The 17780-nt window shown below is 44.5% G+C and overlaps 1 pseudogene across 1 annotated transcript; it reads left to right on the top strand.

The window, feature by feature from the left end:
• Positions 1 to 675: 675 nt before the first annotated feature.
• LOC123145898 (formin-like protein 7) lies at positions 676 to 17780 on the top strand (annotated as a pseudogene). The gene is made up of 28 exons (XR_006472526.1): positions 676 to 1136; positions 1549 to 2249; positions 2821 to 3039; positions 3117 to 4430; positions 4561 to 4599; positions 4686 to 5376; positions 5469 to 5589; positions 5680 to 5751; positions 6032 to 6130; positions 6250 to 6291; positions 9065 to 9145; positions 9245 to 9295; positions 9386 to 9467; positions 10073 to 10167; positions 10991 to 11062; positions 11136 to 11252; positions 11439 to 11507; positions 11593 to 11666; positions 13074 to 13196; positions 14517 to 14934; positions 15039 to 15233; positions 15356 to 15581; positions 15730 to 15856; positions 15933 to 16028; positions 16157 to 16234; positions 16631 to 16691; positions 16788 to 16975; positions 17406 to 17780. The product of XR_006472526.1 is annotated as a formin-like protein 7 (transcript).

The following is a 17780-nucleotide window of genomic DNA, read 5'->3' as shown; positions in this document are numbered from 1 at the left end:
ACGCACGCAGCTCTCAGTTGGCGGCAAACGCCAACTACCAACCGCGCGCCGAATCGCCCACCACTCGCTCCTCATCATTCCCTCTGTTTTACTCCTGATGATTTTTAAATCCTCCTGTCACCGCTTTGATCTGGCGTACAAATTAGAGCACTCAAAAAAGATTAGCCGGAAACAGAAAAAATAGTAGCAAGTTAACTTTAACTATTGTGTGTGAAAGCTACCACTGACGGCTCCTCCTCCTCCATGGTAAGTAAACCGACACATTGTGTTCTTAACGCAACATCAACGGAAAAAAAAAACGAAAACAGCTGCAAATACTACCCTTTTTATTTAAAAAAAAACTACCCTTTTACTACTAGTTCCGATTTTCTTTGTTGCCTAGCATTTCTGGACCATTTTGACTAACTGATCCATTCATTAAAAGACAGCTCTTGCGCATGCACACGGGGCTTAATTGCAAATGATTACATGAAGTTGACCTATTACACAATTTTTTTTCTGTTAAAAATAATCAGTTTTATTAAAATAAACAGATTTCAAGAGAGAAATGCAAAAAAGTGGAAAACTCTCAAAAGCGAGGGGGTGGTACGAAAGAAACATATAAAACTGAGGAGAGATTAACAGCTGCGCCGGAAAACAATTAATCATCAATCAATTTAGTCAAACGCCCATCGCTTCTGGTCGTCTTCCTGCCTCCCTCTCCCTCTCCTCCTCCTCCTCGCCGACCTTCTCCTCTCGCCATTTCCTCCCCGAATCACCGCCGCCCAAATCCACCTCAGCAAACCCCTCTCCCCCTCGCTCCTCGAGCAATCCGGAGCTCTCCGCACGAAGATTCCGCCGAGCAGGCCGCTGTCTCCTCCCACGTCTGCGGTTCTCCCGCCGTATCGCCGCGGCCCGAATCTCGAGGCCGACCAGCCCGCGGCGTCGACAGCGCCCCCCTCTACCGCTCCGCTAGTCGCTGGACCGAATCCGCTGCTGGAGGGAGCCCGGCGGCTGCTGGAGCTCACGCTTCCGGATAAGATCGGTCCGGGGATTGGTGGGGCTCGCTGGGTAGGGCCCGGCCATGGCGCTGTTCCGCAAGTTCTTCTTCAAGAAGCCGCCCGACGGGGTGCTCCTCATCACGGACAACATCTACGGTAAATGGGGATGGAGCTGTTTCCTCCGCGTTGCCGTTCGCCTCCTCTGGTTGCGTGCAGCTTACGACTGCATTTTTACACCCTAGCCGTTTTAGCACAAGAAATAGGTTTCAGTTTGGTTGATCTGTTGCTGATCCCAACTCCCAAGTAGTATACGCAACTGAGCCTAGTTCAAATGCTGATTGGAGCTGCGGTGAGCAAGCACTAGCTGGTTTACAGAAGGAAATTAACCGGAAAATTTCCTCCAGTTTAGCTTATTAGTTACCACGTTCCAAATGAGAAAATCCAGTCAGATTTCTGTCGCCTTTCAGAACATGCCTAGCTTTGTTTTCAGTGGCTAAATAGCCATTTCAATGCAGAACTGAGTTTGAGCATTAGCATACCTGACACATGTCACTTGTATTTGTTTCAGTTTTCGATCATTGCTTCTCCTTGAATGCACCGGAAGAGGACCAGTTCGAGGCACACACCAGAGGCATCGCAGCGCATCTTCTAGAGGATTTTCATGATCACTCATTCATGGTGGCAAACTTCGGGACTCGGGCAGAGGAAAGCCGCTTATACCACATTTTATCCGAGTATGGCATGACTGTTTTGGACTACCCGGGCCACTACGAGGGGTGTCCACTTCTCACCATCGAAATGGTGCACTGCATCTTGAAGTCCAGCGAAAGCTGGCTCTCTCTGGGCCAGCATAACTTACTCATAATGCACTGCGAGCAAGGTTGCTGGCCTATCCTGGCTTTCATGCTAGCTGCTCTCTTGTTGTACCTGGGGCAGTATTCAGATGAGCAGAAAACACTCGATATGCTCTACAAACAATCATCTTCGGAGTTCTTGGAGATGTTCTCACCTCTAAATCCCATGCCATCTCAAATTAGGTACTTGCGGTATATTTCGATGAGGAATGTCATGCCTGAGTGGCCGCCCGCTGATAGAGCCCTCACACTGGATTGTCTGACTTTGAGGATGCTTCCTGATTTCCAAAGTCAAGGTGGTTTTTGTCCAATATTCAGGATATATGGTCCAGATCCACTCATGCCCCATGATCAGACTCCCAAAGTTCTTTTTTCAACCCCCAAAACTAGTAATCTTGTCCGTTTTAATTCACAGGTAATTGTTCATTTTCTGATAATCTATTTGAAGTGAATCTGCATGTCCTTAATTGTTAATGGCTTAGTGCTGGACTAAGAATTTAAATAGCTACCTATAACTGCATTTACTAGCGTCTAGCGGGATAGCTTCAATTACCTCCGCTCGATAGCTCCGCTACTCCATATAGATACATTTATCATAATCTATTACGGTAATTTTTAATACGACTTCACTAAAAGGCAAAAACATCACTTATAAGGTTAAGCTGAAAGAAAAATATCAACTTCAACTATGCCTTTTTCAATACTCCAACATCCATATATTTCTTAGTCAAAAAGTACTTGATGTGATGCATTTTTTGTTATGGTTATTCAATTCGACATCTATTAATGCATTTTATTATTTATACTGTGTATTAAAATTCTATTGTTGATAGCTTTCAATAGCTTTTTAGGGACCTTGCAGCTAAGCTGTGAAAGTTGCGTAAAACCTTGTTACTGCTCTGTCACATTAATAGGCTATCATGTTGATGACCTTCTGAAGTATATATAGTTTTTAATACTCTTAAACTGACCATTAATGTACGTAGGCAGATGAACGGGTGAACATAAACCTTCAATGTCATGTCCAAGGTGACGTTGTCATAGAGTGTAGCAACTTGTATGATGATCTAGATCGCGAGGAGATGGTGTTCCGGATCATGTTCAACACCGCTTTCATCAGGTCAAACATCTTGATGCTCAGCCGCGATGAAATAGACATGTTATGGAATGCAAAAGATCAATTCCCTAAAGATTTTCGTGCTGAGGCAAGTGTTTAAATTAACTTGAGAACTAGCCTACTTTTTATACATGATTTTTTACTTGCAACTTGTGTTGATGCTAGGTTATCTTTTCTGACATGGATGCAACTACTTCGCTTGTTACGACAGAGCCTTTGAGTCATCAAGATAAACAAGGACTTGGTGTTGAAGAGTTTGCTAAAGTGCTAGATATCTTCAACCATTTGGACTGGTTGGATGGGGATACGGATACTGCACTGGACAGACCCCAGAAAAGGTTCCAGGTTACTTCCCAAGGAAATATTAATGCGTCTCCTCCTGATGAGCCTGAAACCTTTTTTGATACTCAAGAAGAACTTGGCTTTGATAATTTCTCTGGTGAAATCAACTCTTCTGCTCATGTGCTGAAGCTTCAAAATCACTTTGGTATGCTTGGCAGCACTGAACTTAAACAAGGCCCCCCACATTCAAGTCCAACGGAAGTTCCATCCAAACCACATAGAATAGATTTGGATCCTTCACGAACAGAGCCTCCTTCGGTGTTGTTTTCACCATCAGAGGTTACAAAGCCAAAGGCTAGTGCTTCATCAGTAGCACCATCTTCAGTTACAGTTACACCCCAGCCTGTATTTTCACCAGTTCAACCGCAGCCACTGCCATCTGATTCTGCTGTGCAAATTTCATCAGAGGCATCAGCGACAAAATCTGCAGGGAAGCCTGGTTCACAAACTCCAATACAGCATGAACCTTCGCCTCTTATGGTAACTAAATCAGGATCATCAACATCTTGGATACCATCATGTGCACCTCCTCCGCTTCCTCCCCGACCGGCCACTGTTTCATTAGCCCCTGTTTCCCCTACCTTACCCATAAATACTAGTACAAGTCTGATCAGTGTTTCCCTTAAATCAACCATGCCCTCCCCTTCACCTCCTCCAGAGCCATCAGCCTTTGCACAAGCTTTTGCAACTGAACAACTGGTTAAATCACAAGAATCTTCTTACGAGATTCTCAAGTCACTGTCTGATAGTTCTACAGCTTCAGCTTCTTCAGTTTGTATAGTAAAGGAATCTAGTACCCCTAAAGCATCTTCACCGGTGACGTTGCCTGCAATTCCTCTGACTTCAGACTCAGGGCCCTTAGTAACTCCAGTCACAAGATCAGATCCTAACCCAGCATCGCCGCTCCCACCACCACCACCTCCCCCTCCTCCTATAAAAGCAGCCACTGTGTATGAACAGGAGACAAGCAGGAAAGAAAAGGTTGCACCACCTCAGCCTCCACCCCCGCCACCTCCACCAGCACTGCCACGAGCACCTTTTGAAAATGCTACACAGTCGTTTACTACGTATGAAATTTCTTCCCCACCAGTTCGATCTTCACCACCACCCCCGCCCCCGCCACCACCTCCCTCAGTGGTAAGCAGAAAAGAAACGGTTACACCACCTCAGCCTCCTCCGCCACCTCCACCAGCACTGCCACGAGCACCTTTTGCAAATTCTACACAGTCGTTTACTGCATATGAAATTTCTTCCCCGCCAAAGAAAGTTCGATCTTCACCACCACCACCACCGCCACCACCCCCTCATTGGTAAAATCATCATTTTCTCCTCCACGTGCACCGCCGCCACCACCCCCACCTCCTCCACTACCTAATAACCATTTAGTTTCATCATCTCATCTGCAGTTTGCTGACAAAAAGGTCAGTTCAGCATCAAAATATGCGGTTCCATCACCTTTGAGCCCCAACTTTTCACAAACAGTTCCAAGGCTGCAAGCACCAACCATTCCACCACCACCTCCTCCTCCACCTCGAAGTAGCTCGTTGGTTTGTTCATCTCCATCCACAAGTGGTAGACATTTCATGGCTGCCCCTCATCCTCCCCCACCTCCCCCACGATTGCATACCATGGCATCTCATGTATCGGCGCCACCTGCACCCCCGTTACTCGTTGCTGCCCCTCATCCTCCCCCACCTCCCCCGCCATTGCATACCATGTCATCTCGTGGGTCAGCACCACCTGTACCCCCATTGCCTCCTCCGAAGCTAGCTGGGGCCAGCAATGCTTCACAAAAACCATCAGTAACCCGACCACCGCCACCTCCACCAGGCCCACCTCCTAAGAATTCCTCAAACTCTTTGCCAAGCAAAGGAACCGTTGCCAGTGCTGCCCCTCCCCCGCCTCCTACATTATCATTTGGTGCAAAGGGCCGCAGCGCAGTCCGGTCAAAAAGCCCTAGAGGTTTGCGTGCCAACCAGCCATCCAAGAGGACACCTCTGAAGCCATTACACTGGGTAAAAGTGTCAAGAGCAACACAGGGAAGCTTATGGGCAGATACACAGAAGTCTGATGAAGCATCTAGGTATCAAAATATTTTGTTGCGACATTCTTTGTTAGTTAAAATAGCAATGGGCCGGGCACTTTGATATGTTAGTCCACACATATGTTTAACAGGACTCCGGAGATTGATCTGTCTGAGCTTGAAAGTCTTTTCTCAGTATCCATGCCAAGTACGGATGCAAAACGGACACGCCAACGTCCTCCTGTTGCATCAAAACAAGAAAAAGTTCACTTGGTACTTATATCCCCAAGCAACTCTTCACTATTAAACAATGAGATGAAAACTCGAATGTTGAATAAATAATGTTGCACTTTTCTTCTGCAGATTGACCTCCAGCGTTCAAAGAATTGTGAAATTATGCTGCGGAACATTAAGATGCCATTGCCTGATTTGATGGTAACTAACTTCATGTTTAATTGAAGATGTTGTCTCAACATAGAAACTTTGTGAGAGTTATCAGGAGTTCTTGACAAGTGGAAGAATGTTGGCATTGTTGATGGTCTCGCTGAAAGAACAGAATAACTTACAAGTCATTTGACAAATCTGGTTAGGGGTGTATTGTCACATCTTAAAACGTATAGCCATAAATTTTACTGGAGATAAAGTCTTACTGTCTTTAATGGTGTTTGACAATTTAAGTACGTAATGGTTATGCTGATCATAATTTTTTTTCCAGGCTTCAGTGCTTACCCTTGATGATTCCATCGTTGATGGTGATCAAGTAGATTATCTGATAAAGTTCTGCCCAACTAAGGAAGAAATGGAACTGCTCAAAGTACAGCTCTACTAACTGTATTTCTGTTGGAAATGTCATTAGGCACTCATTATTCATGTTGTCAGAATTTCTTTCCATCGGTTCTCTATAGTGACTGAGTTTTTCTCCCACCTTTTCAGAGTTATACAGGCAGCAAAGAGAATCTAGGAAAATGTGAGCAGGTCAGTGTTTTGCTGTGCTATTTTATTTTATTTTATTTCCTTTGGTGACGAATTCTGTTTGGTAAGCATTTAAAAACTGAACTGCATACTTCACTTCAGGGGAGATCTGCATGATCTTAGTGGGAGGTAGGTCATAGAGCTAGCTGTTTCACATTTAGGTGATATGCCAGGTTGCACCATGCATTGTCAAAAATTAAGATGCACGCACCATTAAGATGCATATCTCTGCTGGCCGTTTCTTGGGAAATTGCATGCTGAAACAGTCATTTCTGCAATCTCTTTGCCATTGTCAAATATAGCTAATGTACTAACAGGCCTAGTTTCAACATTTTTTTTTGGAAAATGAAAGCTTTATTACCCCCGGCCTCTGCATCATAGATGCATAAAGCCTCTGTTACTGCACCACTTATTACAACTCACCAACAGGTAGCCTAATCAAATTGTGAGATAGACCACAGATAACACCATCACAGGCCTAACAAAAAAGTGTGACATGTCACACTTGACCATATCCTCAGTAGAGACTAAGAAGCCTATCACTGACAGGTTATCCAAACCGTGACATAAACTCCCTGGTAAATCACTCAAGCTTCTTTGTGCCAAGTTCCATCAGGTATTTGTGCCGCACCTTCTGTAACCACCCCCAGGACCGCAGCCGACTGCATACTAGATTGACCTTTTTTTTTTGTCAAACACAGCATCATTTCTACATAGCCAAATGGAGCAAAAAACCACTGCAGCCCCGACCCCAAAACATGTGAAATACTGAGGGCTGGTTTAATATTGAATGCTAAATTGACAGCACATCATGCTATGCGTGCTAACCCACAATCAAAACATAGAGGTTGGTTGGTTTCCTGCTGAAAGCAAAAACTGCATCGTGTGTCCCCTGCCATTCTGTTTAATTAAGTTGTGCTCCCTGTCACCTGGGATGTACACTAGCATCTGTACGATGATTGTAAACCACCTGTTAGGAGGAATGTAACTTTAAACTCTCTCTTTTCAAGAAATGAAATGCAAGGGTCCTCTGCGTTTTCTCGAAAAAGAAATTTGTCTTTTGCAAGGATAATTCCCTGGCATAGAAACCAGAGGAACACCTTGATTTTAATAGTAAGCTGAGTCGCCATAACCGTTCTTCGACCTGAAACGTACACACATTTCTCTTGAAGCTGAATACATGGACTGCACAGAAAAAACTCCGGTGGTATGCAAATCCCACCTAAATGAGTCCTGTTCTTGAGATAGTTGCACCTCTGCCACCTTCAGGACAAGGGCACAAGGGGAGCTACGTGGTAGCAAACCAATGCTATGGCCCGCCCAAGCCCAGTGAAAACCAGCGAGGAGTGGAAGTAAAATTGACCTGGAAACAACATTCTTGGGACTTCTTTAGAGTGGCCCGTCCAGCTCTTAAATTGTAGCTCTGCCACTGGACAAGGGCATTCTGCTCAGCCAAAATGCTGACCAATGAGCGCCCGACGGAAGTCCACAAGTGTGTTTCCTACCCCAAGAACAGAGGCAACTGTGGCATCCTTATGACACACGATGTTGAATAGCCAGGGGGTACATAGTAGAAAAAGAAGTATGCCCTGGCCATTTATCTTCCTCAAATCTCACTGATCATGAGCCAAATTAAAGAAAGGCTTCTTTAACCCTCCTGAGGCCCTTCTAGAAGTGGGAGTCCATTGGTCTAGCTTTCACCAACGAAAGTATTTTTCCCCAAATATTATGAACTCCAAAAGCGGATGCCAAACCCCGTCATCTGTTATTTTTAGTATCTAAATCTTGAATACCGAGACCACTTTGGTCCTTCTGGGTACATAAAATTCCTCAACTCACTAATCGGTATTTTCTCCTGTGCTGATCCAGTTGCCAGAAAAAGTGAGACTGGTAAAAGTCAAGTCTCTTTTGGACCCCTTTAGGGATCTCTAATAAGGACATCATAAAGACCGGTAGACTACACAGCATGGAATTAATAAGGACCAGGTGGCCTCCATAGGATAAGTTTTTAGACTGCCAACCACTAAGGCACTTTTCAGGATGGTCTGCGGTAACTTTCCAATCTTGGTTACGAAGTTTGTGATGAATGGATGGGAATGCCAAGGCACTTAAAGGGCAATGAGCCCAAACCACAGCCAAAAAGCTGCGCGTAAGCTCGTTCTCCTTAGCCTTCCCGAAACAGTAAAAGGTTCGCTCTTATGGAAATTTATCTTCAAACCCGATAATTGTTCAAACACACTCAAAATTAGCTTCATATTGACAGCTTTGTCCAAATCGTGGTCCATATAAGGGATCATGTCGTCACCATACTTCCAAAATAGATGGTCCTGTTACAGTATATGTGGATTGCACTAGCCCTTTCCATCAGTTCGGACTTTTGGTTGTGTTGGCTAGTGCATGAAGCTCAACATGGTATCAGGGTCCAAGGTCTTGAGTTCAAGTCCTGGCTTTCGCAATTTATTCAAAAATTGCTCGTAGCCCTCCTTTGTGTCCACGTATAGGCCTCTTGAGTCATACGTGAGTTTCGCGCGCCGTCGCTCTCTTCCGGTTGCACGTGTTGACTTGTCTTCCCCGTCACACGTGAGAGGGGGGGGGGGGGGGTGTTACAGTATATGTGGATTGCACTAGCCCTTTCCATCAGTTCGGACTTTTGGTTGCGTTGGCTAGTGCATGAAGCTTAACAGGTCCATCATCAATTAATCGTGGAATGAGACATTGTTCGTTTTGAAAACACTAAAGCAATAACTTCATTGTTGACTTTCTTCTGTGTTTCTAGTTCTTCTTGGAAATGATGAAAGTGCCAAGGGTGGAGTCAAAACTGAGAATCTTATCCTTTAAGATAAAGTTTCTTACACAGGTCAGAATAACATCACATCCTTGTAAAGTCCTTATCTCTATGGACTATCCTGACTGTTCTATTTAAGCCATTGCTGAATCCATATATATGTTGTTTCAGGTTGCAGACGTGAAAAATAACCTGAATACCATTAATGATGTTGCTGAAGAGGTACATAGCAGTCAGTTTATCTGGAGTCTTTGACTCTTCTTCTTTGACATGTTATGTATACATTGTTCATGCATGTTGTTACTTGGCCAGGTTAGGAACTCTGACAAGCTTAAGCGAGTGATGCAAACAATTCTTTCCTTGGGGAATGCATTAAACCAAGGAACTGCAAGGGGTGAGTCAGCAAACCCAGTGTAAGATTGTTATATTTACCATATGATTTTCCAAATGAATGACCTAAGATGGATACATCTAGTGCACATGTTTTTTTTTATGTCAATCGATGTCTTATTTGAATTTTATCTACATAGCATGCCAGAAGAAAATGTCATTTAAAATAATTTTGGATCATTTACTGGTGGAAATATAGCTAGGGGTTAAGAACTGGAACAATATTGCACTACACAACTGCAACTATGACATACTGATTTCCAAATAAGATAGCCAACTTTACTATAGCTACTATATGTTGCTCTGCCATCTTATCTAAACTCAACTCATTTGGAGAAAAAAAGCCAGAAAATCCGGAATATCATGCGACAGAAATCAGTCCAACTGAAATTTTTGTTACCATTTGGGACAAGACTTTAAGTTGTATTCAGGCGTTAACTGGATAGTCAACAGTAGTGTAAAGCCGAAAAGGCACAATCTTGAGAATTTGTTTATGAGGAAGCTTGTAAAACAGGTCAAAAAAAAAGGAAGCTCGTAAAATCAGTAGTGAACTGTTGATCCATGATCCTGTTTTTCAGTATTTTTCTTCTAACAAGTGTGCCTTTTCAGGTTCAGCCGTTGGATTTAGATTAGATAGTCTTCTTAAGCTCATTGATATACGGGCACGAAACAATAAGATGACTCTCATGCATTATTTGTGCAAGGTATGGTACTTAATTTCAGCTATTTTCTCCTTTATCATGTTCTCTTATCATAAGATTCAAAGTTTTGGATACCGTCTCTTCTTTTTATTTGCTCTTTCTGTTTGGGAGGCGAATTGGTGCATAGTACTACAAATTTCGCACACGTGCATGTCTGTATTCCCAAGATTTGAGCCCTTATAGATCCGGTCTACCAATGTTGTGCTTACTGCTTAGTGATGTCATTCCAATCACATTATGAGTTATTGATCATTTTTTAAGGAAGAGAAAGGGTAGCTAATATTAAAGTCCTCTTCCTCAGAAGCAGTATTTTGGTCAACTGCATTCATTAGTGGGATGATCAGTTCTTTATTTGCAACGACTGTGTGCTCTAGTTGATCAGTGTTCAGGGACTTTTTGCTGCTTCTCCTACAGCAGTGACAAAGACTGCTGTTTGTAGTTTCTCAAAAGAAAAAGACTGCTGTTTCTCCTACAGCAATGACAATCTGTTGATCAACTGCACTGATTAGTGGGCTGGACAGTTCTGCCCCTATAAGGTGTTCCACCTATTGTGGGCCCCTTCCAATAAAAGACAGACATCAATCCATGCTCGATGGCGTGGGGTGGTGTTTTTCTTTTCTTTCGGTTGTAACCATGGTCTTTCTTGGGCTTTTGCTTATTCGATAAAAAAAAGTACATCTGTTTCTTCAAAAGAAAGTGTGGACAGATTGCCTTGCTTTCAGTATGTCCATGTGAAGTTCTTACCATGAAACTGATACCGTTGTGCTAGCCTCTGAGAATGGGCACTTTATCAATGAACTTTCATCGAGATTTGTTGCTTCCACAGGTTCTTGCAGGCAAGCTTCCTGAAGTTCTTGATTTTGTTAAGGATCTTGCGCATTTAGAACCCGCCACAAAGGTAGCTCATATCTTAATGCTAGATCCATTCTAGTAATTTATGTCTTCTTTCTTACCACATCGTGGACAAACAGATCCAATTGAAAGACTTGGCGGAGGAAATGCAAGCGATAACTAAGGGACTGGAAAAGGTCGAGCAGGAACTGGCAACATCTGAAAAAGATGGTCCAGTGTCTGAGACGTTTTACAAGGTCAGTGCGCCATTCATCCCTACATAGGCCGGAGTTTAGATATATTTGTTCATTGTTCGCTAATCGTATAATAATGCGTATAGGAAAAGCATGGAGACACCCTTACTAACTACGGCACCAACTATCCATTCAGTTAACTACCATTAGCATATCAATTGCACTACTCAACAAGAGTTTTTGTTTCAGAAACTGAAGGAATTTCTGGCTGATGCCCAAGCTGAAGGGAGGTCATTAGCTTCGCTTTACAGTACAGCGGTATGCCTGGGCTGGCAAGCTGTCAATATCCTGCTGCATGCATCATGCTGTGTTTCGTGCTAATTTTTATTTATTTTGCTTTTAGGGGAAAAGCGCGGACTCTCTAGCACATTATTTTGGTGAAGATCCTGTGCGGTGCCCGTTTGAGCAAGGTATTTCCTTTCAAGCTGAACGGCTTGTTTATCATGAAAATGTACAAAGCATATCTTAATGGGTCCGAACAAAAGGAAGATAAGAACTGTTCATTTATATGCAAGACATGTGAGAAAAAGTTCCATGTGGCATGGGCTTCAAAAGTTATTCCCATTGCACTCATCATGTTTCAACTAAGACGCACTTTATTCCCAAACAATTTATTACTTGTCGCAGTTTGAATCCCTCCGTTCCATAATTATTGTCGTGGTTTTAATTTCAAATTTGAACTAAAACCACGACAATAATTATGGACCGGAGGGAGTATTAATCACCCGTCCCTGGTTGTGTGAATCTCACCAAACTCATTTACACTTGTAGAAGTCTGGTTTGACAGAAAATCATCATGAGTTCCTGCAGTCCTCAGTCTGGTCCAGCCTTGAGAACCACTTTTGGCTGAGACTGTAATAATTGCATCAACCAAATCATTGGACCAACACTGGTCGACATTAAATGTCCCTAACAGCTTATGCTGTTTCCCCCTTTTATGGAAAAAAAAGATAAATACTGTAGTAGAATTATCGTGTCCACCAATCTTCAGACCAATACAATACTGGTTGAATTATTCACAGCAGCATGGTTTCCCCCTTTTTTTGTGGACAGTTGTCTCTACTCTGCTAAGCTTCGTGAAAACCTTCGAGCGGGCCCATGCCGAGAACCTCAGGCAGGCGGAGGCGGAGAAGAAGAAAGCCCAGATGGAAGCTGAACGAGAGAAGGCGAAGGCAGCCGCCGCTCACAAGAAGGCGGGGTCGCCGGAGCCAGGAGTTTCCGACCGATGACTGACCCGTCGTCGAAGCTAGACACGACATATTTCCACTAATTTCTTACCGTGTGAAAGTGGAGGCCAGGAAGACAAAGCTCCGTGTAAAAAGAAAAGTCACAGGCAGTAGTGCATACCAATGTGGCAAATGTGATTGATAGGTAGACTTGATATAGCGACGCATTTAGCACATAGACGTATAGCGCACTGCTGCTCACTGTCCATAGATAAAGTTTTGTACCGCTGCTCACTGTCCATAGGGAAAGAAGTTCGTACATACATATGTTGTATATTTTGGGGTTTTTCCCCCCCTGGCGACAAACAAATTTTGTAAATGGTTCCTTCCGTACGTTTACAACTATGTACATTTTCCATGTGTCGCTGTTGTACGATGTGATGTAACATTGTTAGTGCTACTAAACTAAGCAGTCAGAAACAGTCCATATTTACACGATTATTATATTACATTCCATGTGCAACTTGGATCAAATCTCCTGATCCGTCGAATCAGCCTAGTAATTCCGTTCCTTGGTCATGCACATTTTCTTTCGTAGGAGCATCTAGGACCAGCGGCTCTATTGAGTTGACTCTCGTATTACGCGGTGAAGTTTAAACAACACCTCTCAGCTCTTTCGTGGTATATGTCAATCTTTGCAAACTTTGACCAAGATGATCATAGAGAAAAATATCTACGTCCAGATACATCATGAAGCATATTTTCATATTGCGTATGTCTGGTACTGTGGATGCATATAATTTCCTCTCTAAACTTGGTCAAATTTGCAAAGATTGACTTCCATAAATATTTATGCAGGCTGTTTTTAAAATGCGCTCATAGTTTTTTTTTATAGAAATGGAGAGAGCGAGAGTCACACGGTACTCTCACTTACGCCAGGTCTAAAAATAATCTGCTACGTGGGCGAAAACAAACGATTTCGATATCGTGGTCCACGGATCGCTCGCTCTTTCCCGTAAAACAAAAAAGAACGGAGCCAATGAAAAGACGCTCCATCCATTCCAGACTCCTCGACCTCCACGCTATCCATCCTTAGCGCTAGTCCGGCGACAAACAACGCTGCCCGCCCTCTCAACCCAGCCCGCACGCAAGCAACACGTCTCACCGACCAGTGGCCCCGCACCACCATGACCCCACCTGCCAGCCTCAGTTAGACGGCTGCACGGGTAGACCTTCGCGTGCGCGTAGCGGGCTGCAGGAGCCGTCCCGGGGGAGGATGACGCACGCTACAAGGGAGGGGGGCGGAGACTGGAGACCGACCCGACCCGATCGGACGGCTGGCAACGCGACCGCGCCCGATATATACCTCGCCCCGCGCCCCACTCCAATGGCGTCCGCCGCATCCACCTCCGCCTCCGCCGCCGTCGCCGTCGCCTCCCGCCTGCTCCTGCGCCGCGCGCCGCACCTGCTGCGCCGCCTCCCCCGCGCGCGCCCCGCGGCCTCGTCGTCTCATCCGTCGTCGTCGTCGTCGTTCGGCGCCGCCGCCGCTCTCCGCCGCCCGCTCGGGCACCGCGCCAGGATGGGCCACACCTCCGCCGCGGCGTCCGCCGTCCCCGCGCTCGGGCTCACCAAGGCCAACGCCGTCGAGCTCCCCCAGGTCCGTGCGTGCGTGCTGCGTCCCTGTTTTCGTGCGAGCGAGTTTGATCAGGACGCTTGCTTCAGTGGACAGTAGTAGGACTGTAGAGGTAGTCCTTTCAGTTGCCGCGAGTCGATTGATCTGGTCTAGACTTTGGCTAGTACGAACGCTGACGAGCTGCTAGATCGAGATCGAGTTAGTGTGCCCCCATGGAAAATCACTTGGACGCTGTTATACGCTAACATCAGTAGTAGTAGGAGTAGTCCTTACAGTTGTCGCGAATCCGTTGATCTTAACTTCTTTTTTTAGTCGAATAAACGCTGATGAACTGCTAGATCGGGATCAGCTTAGTGTTCTCCCATGGAAAATAACGTCCCCGTTCAGATTTGAGTATCTGCTCTGGCGATGCAGAGTTACTGTTTTCACTGCCAGTGAGCTCAACTGTGTATCTTCCATGTCCTGTAGATTGCTTTCACTGGTAAGGACATCGAATTCTCCGACTGGAAGGGCGACATCCTCGCCGTCGCGGTCACGGAGAAGGATCTGTCCAAAGGATCAGACTCCAAATTCGAGAATGCTGTGCTAAAGAAGCTCGACGCTCAGCTCAGCGGTCTGCTCTCTGAGGCCTCAGCCGAGGAGGATTTCACCGGGAAGGCCGGGCAGTCGGTGGTTCTCCGCCTCTCCGGGCAGGGCTTCAAGAGGGTGGCCCTGGTTGGCCTCGGCCAGAGCACCCCATCCACCGCCGCGGCTTGCCGGGGTATTGGTGAATCTGTTGCATCGGTTGCCAAGTCTGCTCAGGCTAGCAGCGTTGCTGTTGTCCTTGCCTCCCCTACTGGGGTCCAGGAAGGGTTCAAGCTCAACGCTGCAGCGGCAATCGCTTCTGGTACTACACTATACTCATTGGGCTTATATTATTTTCTTTCGATACCATAGTTATGGAAGGCATTGACTTGATGCTGGATTGTCTTCTGTTTATTTGAATTGCAGGAACCGTGCTTGGCTTGCATGAGGACAGCAGATTCAAGGCTGAGTCAAAGAAGGTGCATCTTAAACAAGTAGATCTTATTGGACTGGGTTCTGGTTCAGAGCTGGACCAGAAGCTTAAGTATGTGAATGATCTTTCCTCGGGCGTGATTTTCGGGAAAGAGCTTGTCAACGCACCTGCAAATGTCCTTACCCCTGGTCAGTAGCTCTTTAGTCAATCACAGAGTTCATAGATACCATAATTTATCATTGCAATCCTGACATAGATACCGTTAAGATGTTTAATTTATCATTGCAATCCTGACATGCTGTCCTTTCAGCTGTGCTTGCGGAGGAGGCATCAAAGATTGCTTCTGAACACAGTGATGTATTCACTGCCACAATATTAGATGTAGAGAAATGCCAGGAGCTAAAGATGGGCTCCTACTTGGGAGTTGCCGCAGCTTCTGCAAATCCTCCTCACTTCATCCACTTGTGCTACAAACCCGTTGGTGGCAATGTCAAGAGAAAGCTGGCTATTGTTGGGAAGGGTCTAACTTTTGACAGGTTTGTACAGCTGTGCATATTTTGTGAGTTATTACAGTACTGCGTAGATATTTCATCTTCAATATGCCTTGTCATGCTGGTAGAATGCAGTGATATTAATAATTGATGACTGCTAAACTTAACGCTCGATTCACCAATTTCTCTGCAGTGGAGGCTACAACATTAAGACTGGACCAGGTTGCAGTATTGAACTGATGAAGTTTGACATGGGAGGCTCCGCAGCAGTATTTGGTGCAGCAAAAGCTTTGGCCCAAATCAAACCTCCTGGAGTAGAGGTACTTCAGTTTTCAGTTACTTACACGAGCAACCTCTCTGTTTTAGTGTATTTGCTAATGATTTTCTTTCTCACAGGTTCACTTTATTGTTGCCGCCTGTGAGAATATGATTAGTGGCACAGGAATGAGACCTGGTGACATTTTGACTGCTTCTAACGGGATGACAATTGAGGTATGTTTCTTGTAATCATCCTAAAATACAAGAATATGCATGATGCCTATCCTTGTTTTCATGGTCCAGTTTGCCCACTGGTTTGCATACAACACATTATTCATTTGCACATTATTATGTTCCTGTAGGTAAATAACACTGACGCTGAAGGGAGGCTTACACTTGCTGATGCTTTGGTCTATGCTTGTAATCAAGGTGTTGACAAGGTAATGAATTGCTTCTTTAGACATCATATTCTGTTCATAGAATTTTGCTGCATTGACAATTGCTGTAGAAAACTTTAAGCGGAATATCAATCAGATCTTGTTATTGTAGTTGTAGTGCTGATATGATGCTGTAGTGCTGGTAAAATTCACATCCTTGTTTAGCATCATGGATATTACTTTATTTGCTCGGTCTACTTAGAGAAGCATGATTTATCTTATTCCATTTTAGCTTGCCATATATAAAGATTCATGCATTGCACTACATGACATAAACAAAATCAATTATGCTTATCATATCTGTTGAAAGATAATTTAGAATAGAGAAGTGATGTTCATTAGTTTGCTTTGAACTTTTTACTCCTTGGCCTTATGACTTGCTATAATTATGACTTGCAGATTATTGATCTGGCAACACTAACTGGTGCCTGCGTTGTTGCACTTGGGCCTAGCATTGCTGGTAAGCTCAAACAAATATTCTCTTCTCAGCCAACTTCCAAGATGGAAATAGTGGAGTATTCTGTAGTCTTGCATACTAATGGACATGTCTCTTCAGGAATCTTCACACCAAGTGATGAACTAGCCCAGGAAGTCGCCGCTGCATCTGAGTTATCGGGGGAGAAGTTCTGGAGATTGCCCATGGAGGAAAGCTACTGGGAGCAGATGAAGTCTGGTGTGGCCGACATGGTCAACACCGGTGGTCGACAGGGAGGCTCCATCACCGCTGCCCTGTTCCTTAAACAGGTACGCCCTCCGTTTTTATTTATCGCGTATTAGCTTTGGTCAAAGTCAAGCTTTACAAATTTTGACCAAATTTATAGACAAAAATATTGGCAAATACAATAACAAATCAATACCATTAGATTCATTGTTGAATGTACTTCCACATCATATAGATTTGTTATGGTAAATATTTATATTCTGTTCTATAAACTTGGTCAAACTTTAGGAAGTTTGACTTCAGTCAACTCTAATATGCGGAGTAAATAAAAACAGAGGGAATATATAGCATCTCTTTGGCATTCTCAGTCCCTTAAAAACTGTCGAGCTCACAAGTACTAATAAACAAAAGCATCCACATTTGTGCATTGAAAAAGAGAGTTGCATGGTACTTCTACTAGGTCCAGTCTTCCTCTGGCAGATCTGACAGAACTCTAATATGCTTGCCTTGCAGTTTGTCGACGAGAAGGTTCAGTGGATGCACATCGACATGGCGGGGCCGGTGTGGAACGACAAGAAGCGTGCCGCCACCGGATTCGGCGTGTCCACCCTGGTGGAGTGGGTGCTCAAGAACTCATCATCCTGAATGGACATCCCCCCTGATTTCCATTGGTTCTGATAACAACGCCAGAGAAGGAAGAAAAACAGAGTGCTGTTCATTCATGATTGTACCAGGGAAAATGAATGGATTTTATTTGCTTTTGGCTGGCGTATGGACTATGGAGGGGAGCGATAGAATAAGGAAGGGTTTCATGGAGGAAAATAAAACAGAATCAGAATGTCGTTGAACACTTCCCTTGTCAGATTAAATGGTGTTTCATCGTTTTCA

This window comes from Triticum aestivum, chromosome 6D (genome assembly GCF_018294505.1).
Source record: "Triticum aestivum cultivar Chinese Spring chromosome 6D, IWGSC CS RefSeq v2.1, whole genome shotgun sequence".
Lineage (NCBI taxonomy): Eukaryota > Viridiplantae > Streptophyta > Magnoliopsida > Poales > Poaceae > Triticum > Triticum aestivum.
The sequence above is the reverse complement of the archived record's forward strand: the minus strand, read 5'-3'. Positions and strand labels throughout refer to the sequence as shown.